This window comes from Ictidomys tridecemlineatus, chromosome 8 (genome assembly GCF_052094955.1).
Source record: "Ictidomys tridecemlineatus isolate mIctTri1 chromosome 8, mIctTri1.hap1, whole genome shotgun sequence".
Lineage (NCBI taxonomy): Eukaryota > Metazoa > Chordata > Mammalia > Rodentia > Sciuridae > Ictidomys > Ictidomys tridecemlineatus.
In genome coordinates this window covers 29462672-29481209 of record NC_135484.1, presented here as the reverse complement: position 1 = coordinate 29481209, position 18538 = coordinate 29462672, and the positions used below count along the sequence as shown (strand labels likewise).

General features: G+C 35.3%; 1 long non-coding RNA gene across 1 annotated transcript; it reads left to right on the top strand.

The window, feature by feature from the left end:
* The first annotated feature begins 11670 nt into the window (after nucleotides 1-11670).
* On the top strand, nucleotides 11671-12943 carry LOC144365852 (uncharacterized). The gene is made up of 2 exons (XR_013424583.1): nucleotides 11671-11784; nucleotides 12687-12943. It is a non-coding gene; the product is annotated as an uncharacterized LOC144365852 (long non-coding RNA).
* The last annotated feature ends 5595 nt before the right edge of the window (nucleotides 12944-18538 follow it).

The window sequence follows — 18538 nt, the reverse complement described above, 5'->3', positions numbered from 1 at the left end:
ATCAGCAAAGGGGTTGATGATTTGGATTGTTTAAAATATTTCCATAAGAAACCGAATGGAATTAGGAAACCCAAATTTAGATTAGGTGCAATGGAGCAGTCTTCCTGAGAAAGAAACGGTAATTATAGAAAGGCCTTTCAAAGGAAAGTGGTGGAAAAACTTGCTAAAGTTTCTCAAGACCTCTGCAGGGACAGGTTGCAGGAGCGGAAACTGGCCTGGTTAACTTATTACTTCTTTTCCCAAGCAGTTCCATGACAGAGTTACTGTCACAGGGAACCAAGACAATGAGTGGAATCATGCTCAGGGCCAAAATAAACTGGGTTAATGTCCTGCCGGTTCTGGGTGAGTTGTTGCCTGGCTACCACTCTGTGAGCATTGTCTCTGAGAGCACTTCAGGGAATGCTGGTCCCCAAATCCTGCCACACCTTCACAGCCAAGTGAGGTTGTGCTTGTGCAACCACGTCCCCTACACAAGGCTAGAATCCTTGTATATTTTACAAGTAGCAACACCCTTGTAGTATTTTCTTGACTATTTTCCCTTCCAAAAATTATTTTTAAACATGGAATCAAAACTAAAGAAGTACACATCTGTGGTTTAGATGTGGGTAGTCCCCCAAAGTTTCATGTGTTGGAAGCTTAGTCCATAATGTGATGATACTAAGAAGTGCTAGGACCTTTAAGAAGGGTCTAGTGGGAGGTCATTGCTGCCCTCTCTTCTCTCTCTGGCTTCCTGTCTTGCCATGTGGTCTGTTGTTCTTGCATGGGTTTCCACCATGAGGAAACTGTTGTGAGGCCTTTACCAGAGCTGAGTAAATGCCAGTTGCATGCCACTGAGTCTTCACAATTGCCAATTAAATATACCTCTTTTCTTATAAGGGGTCTAACCTCATGTATTTTATTATAAGCATAGAAACAGTTTAATACACACCCTGAGAAGTTTTGCTCTCCATTGTCCCATCTACCGTCTTCCTTTCTCACCCATGCTACATTATTATTGTCTGTTTAGTTTTACATTATTTGTTATAGACATTTGGTTGAATATTTTTGTACCTCTCTTTTTTATGCAAAATGTAGAGCTTTGTGATCTGCACCTTACTTTCTTTTTTCCACTTAATATAGAGCTTTCTGTCCATCAGTATGTAGACCTTCTCCTCATTCTTTCAGACAACTGTACACTGGACTCCTTATTAATTTCCACTTTTTTCTATTGCCAACAATACTGCATGTGATACCTTTTGCATATACTACTTTGTATGTATACTATTTTCATTAATGACTAGATTCTGAGGTGTATCATTACTGGCTTAAAAGGTAAATTCAATGTTAATATAATGATGCAGTCTTGGTAGATACATCCAGTCTCCTTTCCTTAGGGGTTGGAGCATTTTTTTTTTCTCCAGTAATGTGTGAGAATAACTGTTTCTTTCTTTACAGCCTTGCCAAAGGAGCATGTGTCACACTTTCAAATTTTGCCAATCTGATAGGAGACAAATGTTATCTGAGTGTAGTTTTCATATCTGATTTCTTACGGTGAATACAAGCTTTAAGGGCCATTTGTGAACTTCTTTTCCATGTCCTTTTCCCGTTTCTATTATTGTTGGTTTCTTTAGACTTTAATTCTGGGAGCTATTACTTATTAAGAAGATCAGGTTTTATTTATGAATTATTATATTTCGATCCATTTTTCTTTTGTCTTTGGATTTTGTAGGTTTTTTTAAGCCATGCTTAAGGTTTTCACAATTATGTATTTAATTTTATCATTACTTTTTTCTTTAGGCTTTGGAATTTGAGTCATTGGTAGAAAGATCTTCCCCTGCTATAGTTTTATAACAACATTTACTTATATTTTTGAAGTACTTATTTTGTTTCATTTTTTACATTTAAATATTTTATTTATTTGGTGATTATCCTGAAGTGTGCTGTGAACTGTGGGTCTGACATTACCTTCAGCTCATTTGTCTATATGCGATTTACTAAGAATGATCTGAGATGCTGTCCATACCAATTCAAATTCCTGAGATGCTGTCCACACCAATTCAAATTTGGTGCTCATTTCTGAAATTTCTACTTTGTCCCACTGGTATGTCCATTGAGAGGTCAACATTACAGTGTGGTAATCAGCAAGGTCTTATACTATGTGTTGGAATCTGAATGTTTTCAAGTTTTTCTTCATACTCTTACTCAGATCTTATAAACCTTATAATGATGTCAAGTCATTCTATCAAGAAACACTATGTGTGTTTTGTAATTTGTTCAGGTGAATTTCTTCTCTCTCAGGAATATTTTGAGTTTTCTTCGTGTAGGTTTTGTCCATTTTATGGAATGCTCATTCCTAGATTTTATTTTTCTTGTTGCTATTGTAAATATTGGAAACATCTTCTTTTTCTGGATATTTGCACACATGAAGGCTCTTGATTGCTGTGCATTAATTTAAATTTGGCTACTGATATTGCAGTATTTTTCCAATCAATTCTGTTATGTGTTTTATGAAAGAAAAATATATAATTTGCAAATGTTGTGAATTTAACCTCTTCCTTTTCATTTCCAATGCCACTGTTTTTCTTCCAATAGCATAAATTAATACCTCTGATGAAATATAAGATATTATTAAATATTAAATTTATATGAAATATTAAATATAGTGGTATAGTGGACATAAAATTGTTTTATTACAAAAACAAGAAAGTAGTTGAGGATTTGTAGTTGAGAATTCTTGAATTCATAAACTATACTCACTTGGTTATGGTGTATTATCTTTCAATATGTTGTAATGATATGGAAAATAGATCTAGTTTTCTTTTTTATGTCAATTTAAAATTAGACTTTGGAAATAACATTATATTTGCTTTATATGAAGCATGTCCTTTAGACAATCTCAGTAGCATTTGAATCTTTTTCACTGCTGCGACAAAAAGACCCAACCAGAAAAACTGTAGAGGTGGAATAGTTTATTTGAGGGTGCACATTTCAGAGGTCTCAGTCCATATGTTCCATCTCTATTTCTTGGGGCTCCAAGTGAGGCAGAACATCATGGTCAAAGAATGTGGCAGAGTGAAACAGCTCAGATGATGATCAGAGAGCAAAGGCTCCATTTGCCAGACACAAAATATGGACCCCTAAAGCCACACCCCCGTGACCCACCTCCGCCAGCCACGCCCTTCAGTTTCCACTCAGTTGATCTCATCAGGGCATCAATTCACTGATTGGGTTAAGGTTCTCATAAATCAATCCTTAGAGGTTTCTCCTCTAAACCTTCTCATTGTTGTCTCACACATGAGCTCTCGGGGACACCAAATACCCAAACCACAACATGTTCTTTAAAAGTTTAATAAAATGCTCCTTTGAAACCTGACCCGGTTCTACATGTTTTGTGTTCTGACAATTAAAGGGATCTGTGATGCTCTTATTTAACATGAAATTTTATTTTTTACCAAAGCAAATCTTTCAGAAATAGGCTTCATCAAAGTGAAAGTGTTAAAATCCAAATCTTAGTGGCAAAGGAAAAATGACACTTCATCTATACGAAGACAATAATTTTATTAAAAGCTGATAATTTATGAAAAACCATGGAGGGCAGCAGAGTGGAACAACATTTTTAAAATGAAAGAAATTTTAAAAAAAAAGTGCCAACCAGGAACTTGTGCCCTTTAATAACGAAGAAGCAATATGTTCTTAGATGAAAGAAAACTTAGAGAATTTGGCACAAGCAGAACTGCACTACAAGAAATGCTAAAGATAGTTCTTGAGGCTGAAGAGAAATGATAAAAAAAAATGAGAATCTCAGATTCACAGATAAAAATGAAGGGCATCTGAAATGATAATTGGGTAAACAGACAGACTTATTTTTTTTTTATTTTTCACCTTAATTTTTGTATGATCAGTATGACATTTTGAAGTGAAATATATCATTATCTTGTGGGAGTTGTAACATATCCACCTGTCAGTTACAGGAGAAAGGACTGGGATGAAGTCAATATAGATCTTATGCAGATGCAAGTCTTCTATATTTTATAATGTGCAAATGGAAGTAGACTATGAAAAGGTAGTTGTGTGTGAGTGTGTGTGTGTTTATGCATACCACTAACATACATAAAGCTAAGGAGCCAATAATAAATCTAAAATTTAAATTACAAAAACTATCTAAGGAAAGTCAATAAAGGAGAAGACAGCAAGAAAATTTAGAAGAGATAATATAAAATAAATAATAAAATGGAGAACCCAATGGAGAACAAATATATCAATACATACACTAGTGGTTTAAAAACTACAAATAAAAAAGAAAGATAGTCAGAACATATATAAGGGTAAGATCTCAAATATATGCTACCAGCTAGTGTTGCACTTTAACTATATGGAGAAAAATAGATTAAAAAGTACATGAGTGTAAAATATGCACCATGAAAATAGAAGGTATAAGGAGGCGGGAGCAGCTATACTAAAATGAGGTTAAAAATATTTAAAGATAAACATTATCAGAGGAAAAGAGGGACATTTCGTAATGATAAATGGGTCAATTCATAGAAAAATATGACACTAATAAAAGTTTATGGCACAACAATAAAACTTCAAAGTACTGGAAACAAAAATTGTAATTTCCCCATCATGGTACAGGTTTTAATACCCTTCTCTCAACAATTAAAGGAACAGGAGGACAAAATAAAATTAGAATCACATAGATTTACAAATGTGCAATCTGAACCTAACCACTACTTATAGAACCCTACCCTCAGTATTTAAAAAATACAAAAATTGTATTATTTTAAATGCAATACACTACATTTATCAAGAGGGATGAAATATTCAACTATGAAAAATGTCACCACCAGCTTTCTAAAATAATGAAACAAGACTGAATGTGTTCTTTGATTATGACAGAATTGAATTAGAAACCAGCAAGAATAAGATATCTAAGAAAAGTTCAAATGCTTGGAAATTCAGCAACACCTTCCTAAATAATTCATATATTAAAGAAAAAGTTGTAAGAGAGTTTAGAAAGTATTTTGAACGAAATAACAACAAAAATGCAACATCATAAAAATTCCACATTCCATTTATGAAATGCAGTGAAAATAGTGTTTAGGGCAATATTTACAACTTTTTTTTTAAGAGAGAGAGAGAGAGAGAGAGAGATTTTTTTTTAATATTTATTTTTTAGTTTTCAGCAGACACAACATCTTTGTTTGTATGTGGTGCTGAGGATCAAACCTGGGCCGCACACATGCCAGGCGAGCGTGCTACCGCTTGAGCCACATCCCCAGCCCAATAGCTTATTTATTTTTGGAAAAGAAAAAGATCTAAAATCAATGATCTACATTTCAACCTTATGAAATAAAAAATAAAAAAGGCAAAAAGTAAGCCCAAATCAGTAGAAGGAAGGATATAATAAGGATAACAATAAGAATCAATAAAACATAACTAAGATACACAATAGAGCCTCATTCTTTGAAAACATAAATAAAATTAATAAAAGTCCAGCCAAAGAGGGTTGGGGCTGTGGCTCAGTGGTAGTGCACTTGCCTGGCATGTGTGAGGCACTAGGTTCCATTCTCAGCACCACATAAATAAATAAAATAAAATAAAGGTCTATCAATGACTAAAAAAAAATTTTTTTAAAGTCCAGCCAAAGGATGAAACAGTAGATATCAAAAAATGGGAGATGATTTCAGATTTTATAAAAATTAGCAAGATCTTATACTGCCAAACATAACTTTTGCCAATAAACTTGACAATCCAGATGGAATGGACAGATTTTTTTTTTTAGAGATACAGGTTACCAAAACATATCCTGCCACAAAATTAGAGAAACCAAATATCCCTATTTAATAGCATAATTTAAATTCATAATTTATATCCTTTCCACAGAGAAAATTTTAGGCTCATAGAAATCTTGATATTTTTATTAAATATTTAAAGAAGAAATAAAACAAATCCTAAAACAACTCAGAAAACAAAGGGAAAAGCAGCAGTCAACTCATTTAATAAGATTAGCACGATTTTGATAGCAAAAGAGCGAAAAAAAAAAAGAAATTGGATGAAATTTAAAACTTATTATTTCAGGACACAATGCAAGAGATGAAAAGGCAAGCTGCATATTGAGAGAAAATATCTGCAAAGCATATGTCTGCTTAAAGGGCTTGTGTCCAGAACCCATAAAGATTATTTATAATCCATAGCAGGCAAGCAAACATGAGGAAAGATTTGGCAAAAGACTTGAACAAACGTCTCATACAAGAAAAAGTACAGATGGCAAATAAGCATATGAAAATGTAGTCAACATCTCTAGTCAGGAGAATGCAAATGAAACCATTATAATATCCCACTACACACCAATTACAATGACTAAAATTAAAAAGACTGGCAATACCAAGTGATGGTGAGGAGTGTGGAGTAATTGGAATTGTCATAGTGTAAATGCAAAAACATTGACAGTCTTTTGGAGAACAGTGTGTTGATATCCTTTAAGTTAAAATGATCATCCCATCCCTGGGTATTAAAGTGAAAAATTACACATACGTCCACTTTAAGACTTCTACATGAATGCTTAGAGCATCCCTGTTTATAAGAAGAAACATGGAAGAAATACCATGTTTGTGCTGCTATAACAGAATGCCTGACTGAGTAATTCGTAAAGAACAGAAATTTATTGGCTCATGTTTCTGAAGATTTGAAAGTCCAAGATCATTGCACCTGCATTAGGCAAGGACTTTCTGATTGTATCATTCCATGGTAAAAGGTACAAAGATAATACAGGCAAAAACGGGTCCAATTCCTGATTGGTGAGTATGTACTAGGAAAAACTACTCAGAATTGTAATAGGGCAAAATACTAATATAAATAATCTGAAAACCTAAAATTATGCTGAGTGTAATAAGTCAAATACAATAACTATCTACTACATGATCCCATGCATATTAAATCCTAGAAAAGATAAAAATTATGTCAGAATAGTGATCATGGGGCCCAGGGATTAAAGGAGAGTGCTATGATTTGAATGTGTCCTTCAAATTCATATGCTGGAAATAAACTTAATTCTCAATGCAATAATGTTGGAAAGTGGAATCTAATGGGAGTGTTATGGTTTAGATATTAGGTGTCCTCCAAAAGCTCATGTGTGAGAAAATGCAAGTTTTAGAGGAGAAATATGAAAACCTTAGCTGAATCAGTGAATTAACCCTCTGATGGAATTAACTGAGTGCAAACTGAGGATGGGTAAGGTGTGGCTGGAGGAGGTGGGTCCCTGGGGGTGTGCCTTTGGGTCTGCACTTTCTATCTGGCAAGTGAGTTTCTCTCTGCTATCTGATCATGTTGTAAGCTGCTTCTGCTATTCTTCTGGTCAGCTCTTTTAGTCAGAGCACTGAAAAATCTGGCCAAAACAGGGAGGTATGTAGGTCATGAGGGTCCTGCCTTCATGTGTGGATTAATGCTGTTATCACAGGAGTGGGTTTGTCATGAAGGCGAGTTTGACCCCTGCTTGTTTTTGTCCTCTATTACCTTTGTACCTTCCTCCAGGGAATGATACAATCAGAAAGCCCTTGTCTAATGCAGGTGCCATGGTCTTGGACTTTCCAATCTCCAGAAACATGAGCCAATAAATTTCTGTTCTTTATGAATTACCCAGTCAGGCATTCTGTTATAGCAGCCTAAAATGGACCAAGAGAGAAGGTATGAGGAGGTTTTGTGGGGTGATAACAGTAGGATAACAGTAGGAATATGCAGTAACGTGGTTTTATAAAATTGCTGAAACTTATCAAACTAAACTCTTAAAATGGGAGAGTTTTATTTTTGATAGGTTATACCCCAGTGAGGCTGAAAGGAAAAGTTCCAAACTAAATGACAATTAAAACATTACACATTGAAATTATTGCTTGAAACTAAATCAACCCTTAGGAAAATGTATAGCTTTGGGCTTATATAAGAAGAAGCCTTAAAAATCAATAATCTAAGTTTTTACCCTAAAATACTAGAAAAAGAAAAATTTAAACTTATACTAAAATAAAGGGAAATTTAAAGAAAAGAACAGAAATAAATAAAATAGAAAACAACACAGAAAATTTAAAAAGCCAAAAGTTAATTCTAAAAGGACTTTCTTTATTGTTTCAGATTTTCTACATTTGTTTATTTTTCATTTTTTATAGCGTGGTTTTTTAAAATCTGTTCTTTCAGAACAAACATGACAATAGAATATATTTTGACATATTATACATGCATGGAGTATAATTTATTCTAATTAGGATCCCATTCTTTGGCTGAACATGATGTGAAGTTACACTGGTCATGTATTTATATACAAACATAGGAAAGTTATGTCCGATTCATTCTACTTCTTTCCTGTTCCTAACCCTACTCCTTTGTTTAATCCATTGAATTTTTATCCCTCCCCCATCCTCATTGGGTGTTAGCATCTGCATATCAGAGAGAACATTCTTCCTTTGGTTTTTTTGGGATTGGCTTATTTCACTTAGCATGATAATCTCCAGTTCCATCCATTTACAGGCAAATGCCACAATTTCATTCTTCGTTTTGGGTGAGTAATATCCCCTTCTGTATATATACCACATTTTCTTTGTCCATTCATCTATTGAAGGACACCCAGGTTGGTTCTATAGTTTAGCTATTGTGAATTGAGCTGCTATAAACATGGATGTGGCTAGATCACTATAGCATGGTAACTTTAAGTCCTTTGAGTATACACCAAGGAGTGGGATAACTGGGATAAAAGGTAGTTCCATTCCAAGTTTTCTGAGGAATTTCCACACTGTTTTTGAAAGGACTTTCTAAAATTGATAACCTAGGAAGACTGACAAATATTACTTGCTAATATTGTAAAAGAAAGAGGGGATGTTACTGGATAATTCAGTCTTTAAAAGGACCCAAAAATTGATATTTTAGAAAACTTTATGTCAACATTTTTAATATCTTTGATGGAAATGAACAAATTCCATGAAAAACATTTTAATTTAAACTGACACATAAAAAAATAGTAAGTCCAAATTATAGAAAATTGGCTTGAAAATGAAATTTGTATTAAAAACCTATACATAAAAATAATCCCAGATCTAGATGGTCTCTCACATTATAAAATTCTTTAGAAGTTATGAATGAGGAGATTAATTTTCAGTCAATTTTATGATGCTAGATTAATTTTGATATCAAACTTTTTGATGCATTACAAGAAAATAATGGACCAATATTCCTCATGGTCATCAATGCAAAAATATTTACCAAAATATTATCAAATCCAGCAATCTATAAAAAAAAAACCCAATACATTACAATCAAGTAATGCCTAACCCTGTTGTGCAGGGTTGGTCCAATCTTCACAAATCAGCTACTGTATTTCTGACTTATATTACAATATGAATGAAATTTGAGTGGTTTTTGTTAAGTGAAACAAGACAGGCACAAGACAAATACTATATGATTCCACTTATATGAGGTACTTAGTGTAGTCAAAAGAACCTATTGGGAGCTCGATTGGAATTAGATCGATTTTATAGATTAATTTGAGAAAAAACTTACTATTTTTAAATGTTTTTTTATAGTTGGAGATGGACAGAATGCCTTTCTTTTATTTGTTTATCTTTATGTGTTACTAAGGATCAAACCCAGGGCCTCACACATGCTACGTGAGCCCTCTGTCACTAAGCTATAGCCCCAGCTCGCAAGAAGAAACTTATTCTTAATATCAACAATTTCAGTCTATAAATGTAGTATATCTCTTCCTCTTTCCATTTTTGGGGAGGTCTTCTTACATTTCTATCAGCAATGTGTTATATTTGGTAGTTTTTTAATACAAAGGCCTTACACTTATTTTGAAAACTTCAGTTCTTAGTATCTTATGTTCTTTAATATTTATTATAAATTTAATTGCTTTTTACAATTTCACTTTTCCAATTATTTTCTGTTAGTATATAATTTTTTGTGCATTCTCAAAACTAAGTTCAATTAGTTCTAGTAGTCTTTTCATGTCATCTGTAAATAAAGATAGCTTTACTTCTTATTTTCTTAATCTTCTGCTTGTTCTTCCTTAAATTTTTAATTGAACTTTAGTCCTCTGAGTCTGGGGATTTCAATAATTGTTGTCTTAGGGGGAATTGATCAAACAAAGGCATATGAAAATTTTTTTTAAGTTATTGAAATATTCTATGTCATGACTGTACTGTTGATTACATGGATATACAAATTTGTCAAAACTCATCAAACTGTATACTTCAAAGCCAGGCATGGTGGTGCATGCCTGTGATCCCAGCAGCTCGGGAGGCAGAGGCAGGAGCATCAGGAGTTCAAAGCCAGCCTCAGAAATTTAGCACGGCCCTAAATAACTCAGTGAGACACTGTCTCTAAATAAAATATAAAAAAAGGGCTGGGGATGCAGCTCAGTGGTTAAGTGCCCCTGGGTTCAATCCGCAGTACTCCCCCCCACCAACCCAAATTGTATACTTAATATTTGTATACAAATTTTATCTCTATAAAATATAGTAAAGTGAAACACTGAAGCAAAGGAGAAAAGACAGTGGAGATATTCTCACTCATGTGAAATAGATTTTCCCATCCATTTTGAAACTTAATCCTTCTGTCATTTGCTTGCTCTTTCGTACTTCTCCTCTACGTGCCAGAAAGTTTTCATTTGCTTGATTGATAATTCTCTATTTTAAATTCCTAGTCTAAATCCCTTTGATTTTATTGAGTTGATCTAGTTGATTTAATCAGGATAAAAAAAATGAAACTTCAAGGGAATATAATTATTATTTATTAGATTCTTAATGATTAGACTTTTACTTATTAAATCCTTAATATATTCTAGATAATATTTCAGGCACTATGTATTGCAGATTTTATTTATCCTCACAAAACTATGGCACTTCTCTTATTTACTAAAAAAAAAGCTGGCTGAGCTTTAGAGAGGTTAAATGACTTGCCCAAAGGTGGTCATTTAATTCATGTTGAAGTTAGAGGAGAGCCCAGTTTTCCCGGATTCTCACTACTTTGTCCAGTTCAGGTAACACCACAGAGAAACCACTCTACCACCACCACCACCACCACCCTCCCCACACTTCATGTCTTTTGGTTGCCATTTGTTTGTTGGTTTATTATTTGACAAAGGTCTACTGTATTGAGCCCTTATTCTGTACCAGAAGTGTGTTTAGGTGCCTGCTGGGAAAGAATTCAAAAACCTGGTGTGGATAAGAAAATAAACAAATTCTGACAGGCAGCCTAATAAAGAAAATTACAGTGTAAGATGGGAGCAGTCTTCAGAGGGACACTTCAACAGACTGTGGGAATAAGGGCGGGTAGGGGCAGGTAGGGGCAGGCTATGGGAGGGAAGACTTCATGAAAGAATTAGGGCCTATGCAGAGGCAGCCAGGTGAGGGAGCAGGGAAAGATGATCCCGCAGAGGGAGCAGCCCAGGCACAGACCTGGCATCACCAGAAAATGTCTTTTCTAGAACTGCAAGCAATTTCGTATTCAGGTCAAGCTCCAGTGAAAATGGAGACTGCAGAATTAAATAGGGGCTGACTCACAAAAGACCTTGTGCGCTCGCTTAAGGTGTCTGAATTTTATCCCGAGGCAAGGGCAGGACATCCAAGGAGTTTAAGCTTCTTAAGCAAAGGGAATTCAACCTATTTGTGTTCTGGAACTATCTTGTTAGCAGGATTAGTGGGAGAAAGAAAGCCTCAAAGTACTGTTGCTATAACACAGTGCTGGGGAGCCCCAGCAAGACTCTTTGGAGAACCAGGAGAGAAGGACGAGGACGGCAGAGTTGGCATGCCTGCTCACCTTCCAGTGAGTCACAAAGAGAGTTCTTTCTCCTGCCTCCCTTTGTTGGCATGGCAAGAAGAAAGAGTGATGCACTGATGGTTTTCAGGCTTGGATCCAAGTAGCTCATGGTAGTGCTTCCTCATAGAAGGATGCTCAAGAAGTAGGTCTTTGCAATCCTCCTTTCTTACCTTGGATAGGCCCTAAACCACATGTATGCCAGCTTTTCCTAACGATTCTGTGGTATTCTACAGTTATCCAAATAGCTAGCTCGTGGGTCCTTTTGTTATACTTCAATATGCATAGATTATACTTTTATCCAATTCTTTAATCTTTTCCTTATTCCTCTATTAATAACCTCTGATAAGAATTTGCAGAAACGAGGCCATTGGACAAATGCGATTGATTTTCTAACAAAAATTACCTTTATTGGCTACCTGAAAGTTATTGTCTTCTAAGAGCAGGAAAACATGACTGTACAAAAAGCACACCTCCCCTTCTTTTCTTTTTCCTTTTTCATTTTCTTTATCTTTCTCTTCTTCTCTTTCCTTCTTCCATTTTTCATTTTGCCTTCTTTCTTTCCCTCCTCTCTCCTCCCCTCCTCTCCAGTTCTCTCTCTTTTCTCTCTTTCCTCTTTCCTTTTTATTCTCTCTCCTCCATTATTTCCTCCTTTCCTCACTTCTGTCCTCTTTCTTTTTCTTCTTGTTCATCTGGAAGACATTTTTCTCCCAACCTGAGGGATTCCAGTGGTTGGTTTTAGTGTGACCATTATGAACTTTCCAACCTGGAGCTCGATGGACATATCCTGAGCTCAACTTTTTCCATAGAGGGCTCCATAGAATGCCCTTCTTACCACCTCGTGCTCTTCCCATGACCCGTGGTTTAACTTCTGCAGAATGGATTACATTCTCTTCTCTATTGCTATGCAGGTATCACTTCATGGAAAGAAGTTTAAAAATAATTATAAGCTCATCAAATGTGGCTTTGTACCAGTGAGAGGGAAGATATTGGATGAGGGGAGAATGGACATGAGAGAAGAGAGAAGGCCCCTGTTTCCACTTTAAGAGAGGACTTTACCACTATGCCAGGCAAAGGTGGTGGATCAAAGTAGAGGAAGCACAGAGTACAGATTTCCACATGACCATGATGAAATATTGGCTGAAGCAATAAAGCAATTTGAAGTTAACCTTTTTGTGGACTTTCAATCATTGCACCATTGCAATCAAGACTTTATATACAAGGCTTAGGAAGGGGAAAATGCATTGGGACACCAGCCACAAATTCAAGATATGGGTTTTCCATTTATTCATTATCAGAATTAAAAGGTTCATTCATCTAGGTTTCCATATGCTGACACATCAATAAATACAATCATAATTGCTACCTCACAAGATTTTGTGAGAATTTACTTAGATAGTCTTGGTAGAAAGTTTCCAATTTAAATTAATTTTATTATTATAATTTATTATTATTGTTGATAAAAATATTCAGAGCAGAGGATAAAAAAAGCAAAGCACAAAGAAAATTAATTTGTGGCAAAAAATATTTTTGTATAAAATTCTGCTATCTCCCTAAAAGTCACATAAAATGGCACTTTTAACTTTAGTAGAGAGCATTGTTATAAAAATATCTTCTTGCACAGATAAATTTTGGTTTGAACTATGCAAATAGATTTCAGTTTCTTTAAAAAAAAATCACAAAAGTCATGTTTTTTTCAGTGGGGTAAATTTCATGACAGATAACCATAATATTGAATCTCCGCTATGATAGTTATATCAAAGTTTAAAAATTTTTGCTTCTTTTAAAAATTATTTATTCATTTTTATTTAATTGATTGCTTAGAGTAATATTATCTAGTTTCATTTTTATTTCTATAAATCATAAGCAAAGATCATGAGGTATATGTAAATCAAGGTCATTGGGAAACAGACTGGAACCACATCTACATTCTAGCCATAGATCTGTACACTTATCAAGTTTTGGGTTTTGCAAACAAGGTTTATTAAAACAAACAAACCAAAACTCTCTAAATAAATTTGATGCAACATAGACCATTGCCTCCAGGCAGCCAAATCTGGTTCATCAGGGGTAAGGACTCAATAGGTAACAAGTAAACTTGTGTACACAATCTATATCACTAAACTGAACATAACAGCACACAAATATTACTGGAGTAAATATTGAAACATTCCCCTTCACTAATGACGACTAGATTTGAGACAGAACTCAGTAATAAATAACCAGGATTCAATTTATTTAAAATCGATATTTAGATTTTTTTTCCATGAGACCTAGCAACCCACTTAATATTCAACTCACTAGGGAGATTAGTGTCTAATGTGGCAATTAAAAAGAGACACGCTAGCACACACACAAAAAAAGTACTATGACTGTTGTCCTTGATCATTCAGTCAGATGGTTGGAGGAGATCATTCCATACGGACCCTTTTGCTGGATTTAATCAGGCCTCCTCCAGGGGATACCACAGTATGGATTTCACTTTGAAGAGTCCTAAATAGAGCAAAACTCATAATTTATATTGTCATCTACCAACCAGCAAGTCTCATTTGAGAATAGTAGGGTAATTACTCTTAGGTTATGGACAAAGGTAGTCAGTTTTACTACCTCTCTTATTATAGGTAAACATAATTTCGCCATTGTAAAAAGAGACAGCAGCATATGAACGAAGCCTGGAAAAAAGAACATGGGAAAAATGAAAAACAGTTGGTGTTGGAGCAATGAGATGGAGTGAATTTTATTTTTATGTTTTAAAATTACTTTTAATGTTATCTGTATTTTTAAGTTCTTAATGGATTAAAGAATGCTCACCCAATGGAGCATTTTTAGTTATGTGAGCATCAACTAACCCTGTTTATTTTGCACTGTTTATTTTGCTCCCACAGCCATGAGAGACATTTTGAGCATTTTCTTTGCCCATTTCCACGTAAGCCTCATGGCAGCAATGCACAACCTACATTCCTTGTCGCCGCCGATTTGTCAGGACTAGAGGTGACAGTTATGTTTTAATCATGAGATCACATTATTCCAAGTACTTGAAGAATGATATATTTGATTTTCTTTAAGAATCTTCTGTAATTGAAGATTGTTTTAATAGCCTGGTAACATGTCATTCTAATTCTAGACTTTTCTCCCTCTTTCCTCCAACCTCCCACCCGCACCCCAGTCCAACGTTGCTGGATCAGTCTCTCCGAAGCTGTGCCTCTTCGTGGTACTCTGTTATACACTTCAGTGGCTCTCATGAACACTTTTGATTGCTTTCTCTCCCCCAAGGCTTTCTGTAATGTGTCCCCAACTAATTATACAACCTTCTCTTCTAAATCCCAGTATAAAACTTTGGTTTCTTCTTCCTAAAAACCTCCCCTCTGCTTTCAACTTAACTAAATCCTATCTTGAATCCCAGTTTATTTTCTATATCATTCAACATAAGAAGTCTCCCTTGAGAATCATGGCCCAATTTGAAAGCTTTTATTGGTTAAGTATTCCTTATTGGAAATGCTTTAGACAGAGTATTTTAGATTTTGGATATTTTTGGATTATGAAATATTTGCAGATATATAATGAGCTATTTTGGGAATAGGCCCTATGTTTAAAAATGACATTTATTTATGTTTTACTATACCATATATCCATAACCTGAAGATAATTTTATACAATATTTGACTCTGACACATCACATGAGGTCAGGTGTGGAATCTTCTATGTGTGGCATCTTGTTGATGCTCAAAAAGCTTCCAGTTTTGGAACTTTTTGGATTTCATATTTTTGAGTTAGTAATGTTTAACCTGTCTTTCAAATTCCCATTAAAAACTTATTGCATATACTCCTATTACCATACAAGAATAAATAAACTTGGATTATTTAAAAAACTTAATATGTAGTTTTTAATCAGATCAACGTCCCTTGTAACAGCTACCTTTTTAAATATCTATTTTATTATTTAGGCATTATATGTGTCCAAATCTTTAAATTCAAATAATATGGTCTAGAGTTGATACTCCGTGAATACTTGTTGAATAAGTAGAGAGTGCAGTTCCCAGCCAGAAAGCAAGATTCTGGTTCAAACTGTGTTAAATTTTGACCATTATGATATCGGCCAAATGGGTTAACATTTTTGTTCCTCTGTATTTTCATCTATAAGAGGAACCAGTAAAAAGATGATCTTTTAATTCAGCTTTGTTTTATTTCCAGTGACTATTTCATTCTAAAACCAGGCCTCTACCACCCTCTGTTAGCAAACTTCCCGTAAGAATTCTTGTCTGAGGTAATTTAAGAACTTCTTTCTAGCAAGCCCTTACTTGGCATTCATAGGGGAAATTTACTAAGACAACTTGTTCTTCATTACTTTCTTTCCCTTAGTTTCAACTTTCATCCGTAGACTTCTTGGGATCTGGAGCATGCTGCAAGCCTGGGAAATAGGCATGCATGGACTGGCTTCAGAGAATCTACCAGCCTGGCTGTGTGGCAAGGAAATAGGCAGACCACCGCAGAGCTGGGGCTCAGTGCTGGAGGACAAATTAGGAGAACAAATGTAGGAACATTAGATCTAAGGAAAAGGCAAGGTTGAACTTTCAGATGTAGGTCAAAGCTCAGATTCAAGCTGGCTGGCTGCTCAGAGTTCCCAGAGGTCAAAGTCCAACAGGAGCAAAGGTGGAGGTGTCCTGGAGGTAAGAAGTAGGGGGAGGTGCCTCAAGATGGGGCAATTCCTGCTGGCCTGGTGCACACTTGAAAGAAGAACCTGGGCAAGTCAGGTCTAAGTTCAAGCTGGCTTCTGGAATCAGGCAAGAATGTAGCTCAGAGTGGGAGTTAGGCAAAAAGCTAGGAAGGAATCCAGGATCCCAAGGAAGCAGGCAGAGGCCTCAGACTCTGGTGAGGACTACCTGTGTCAAGCCATAGGGGGTCTTTTACTCAGGCCTTGAGTTTACAAGAAAGATTAGTGGGGTCCAAGGTAGGTAGGATTCCTTGATGCTCACTTGAGCCAAGATCTGGATCATCACTCCTTGACATCTGGCAATGTATCTCTGGGTAAGAGGGACTCACCATCTTAGTCCACAGGCAGCACATTGACACATACACCAACCAAGTCCACATACACCAAGAGGACCCCACCAAGAGCATCTCTTCTAGTGACTGGGCCCTGCTTCCTGTGGAAAACTTCAGAAGGAGGGAACTGAGACTGCGAGGGGGTGGAGAATGTGGCAGGAATCCTAACTTTCTTGCTTAAGGAAGTTCTTAACAAGTACCCATCTGCCTTCAGGGAAGAAAACATCATTCATTTTAGTCTTTCCGATTCAGTTCTCATAACCAAATCCTGTCGTCAGCAATCTGTGTCCCGTTTCCTCAGCAACAGCGTGGTCCCTGCGGACTCAGTTGCAAATGTTCTCCCTGTAACAATCTATTGACGGGTAAAAGGAATCCATATATGCACCACCTTTTTATTTCCTTAGTGAGTAATCACAACATTTCCTTGGCTATTTAAATGTATTCTCTGAGTCAGGTAAAGGACATCGTAATAGTTAATCAACAGCAAGTAATTCTTGGGCATTTAACAATGTTCTAAGCACTTAATCATACTTAAAACCAACTATTAATGAAGCTTATAAACCATTTTGCAACTCTGAAATGAATTTCTCTACAGGCTTAGAGAGTATTAAGCTCTTTAAATTTTACCAAACAAATATTATTCATACTTTAATTCCTGGGAAAAGAGATTCAGAAAATGAGGTTAATGCTCAGTTGTCCTTCCCTGAGTTTAATGAATGCTCACTTCATTTGGGGTGCTCCCAGGGAAGGCTGAACATTCTTCAGGTTATTCCCAAACTCGGTGAACATTAGTGACCCACTTCCTTATTATTATCCTTGCTTAACAAAAGAATGAGAATGTAAATTGAAAATATTAAGGAATAGTTTTTATTTAATGGAAGCATTTAAGGTATGGAGGTAGCAATTTTTTCTTTCTTTTAACAATGACTAACTTCCAGAAAAATGAATCAAAAGCAGAGTATTTTATTTTAATGCCTTTGAAAAATACTGAGGATTAATAGGAATCACCTTCTCCCCTGTTTTTAAAATAAAAGACTGAATACTAGGAATTATTTAACAAATACAGCAATATAGTAAAAGCCATTAGTTTGATGGCTAGGAAAGGTAAATGAAGAATAAAAGAAGGTGAAGAACAAAATAGAACAGAAAGAATATAACACCCTCCCACCTGTGCCCCAAGATAAGTTTTTTTTTTTTAAAGCAATGTTTGTTTGTTTTTAAAGCAATTTTCAGAGCAAGGAAAGGCATTTTTTTTCTATAAAAGGACAGACACAAACCAATCTACAATTTGTAAACCACCCACATTCTCAGTCTCCTATTATTTTTGTTTATTTTTTCTTTTCTTTTAAAATAACCTTTAAAAATGTTGAAAATATCCTAAACTCACCCCTGTACAATAACAAGCAGTAGACCCTTTGACTCACATGGTAGAGTTTGCTGGCTGCTGCACTGATTTTAGAATAAGGCAAATGTTGACAGAATTGGCTCGCTACTAATTTTATATGAACTTTGGATGTAAATGTGTTCTTACTCTTTTTAATAGAAAAATATGTACAGTTCCTTCTTGGAAAGTGAAAATTAATGTGTACAATTTCACTTTCCCAAGAGAAAGGAACTTATTTTAAGGAAAGGATTCTCTATCTTGTGACCTTTTAATTAGGGTAGTTCTGAATGCTTCAAATTTCCAACTTCTAGAATAAAAATTACTTGATACCCTCAC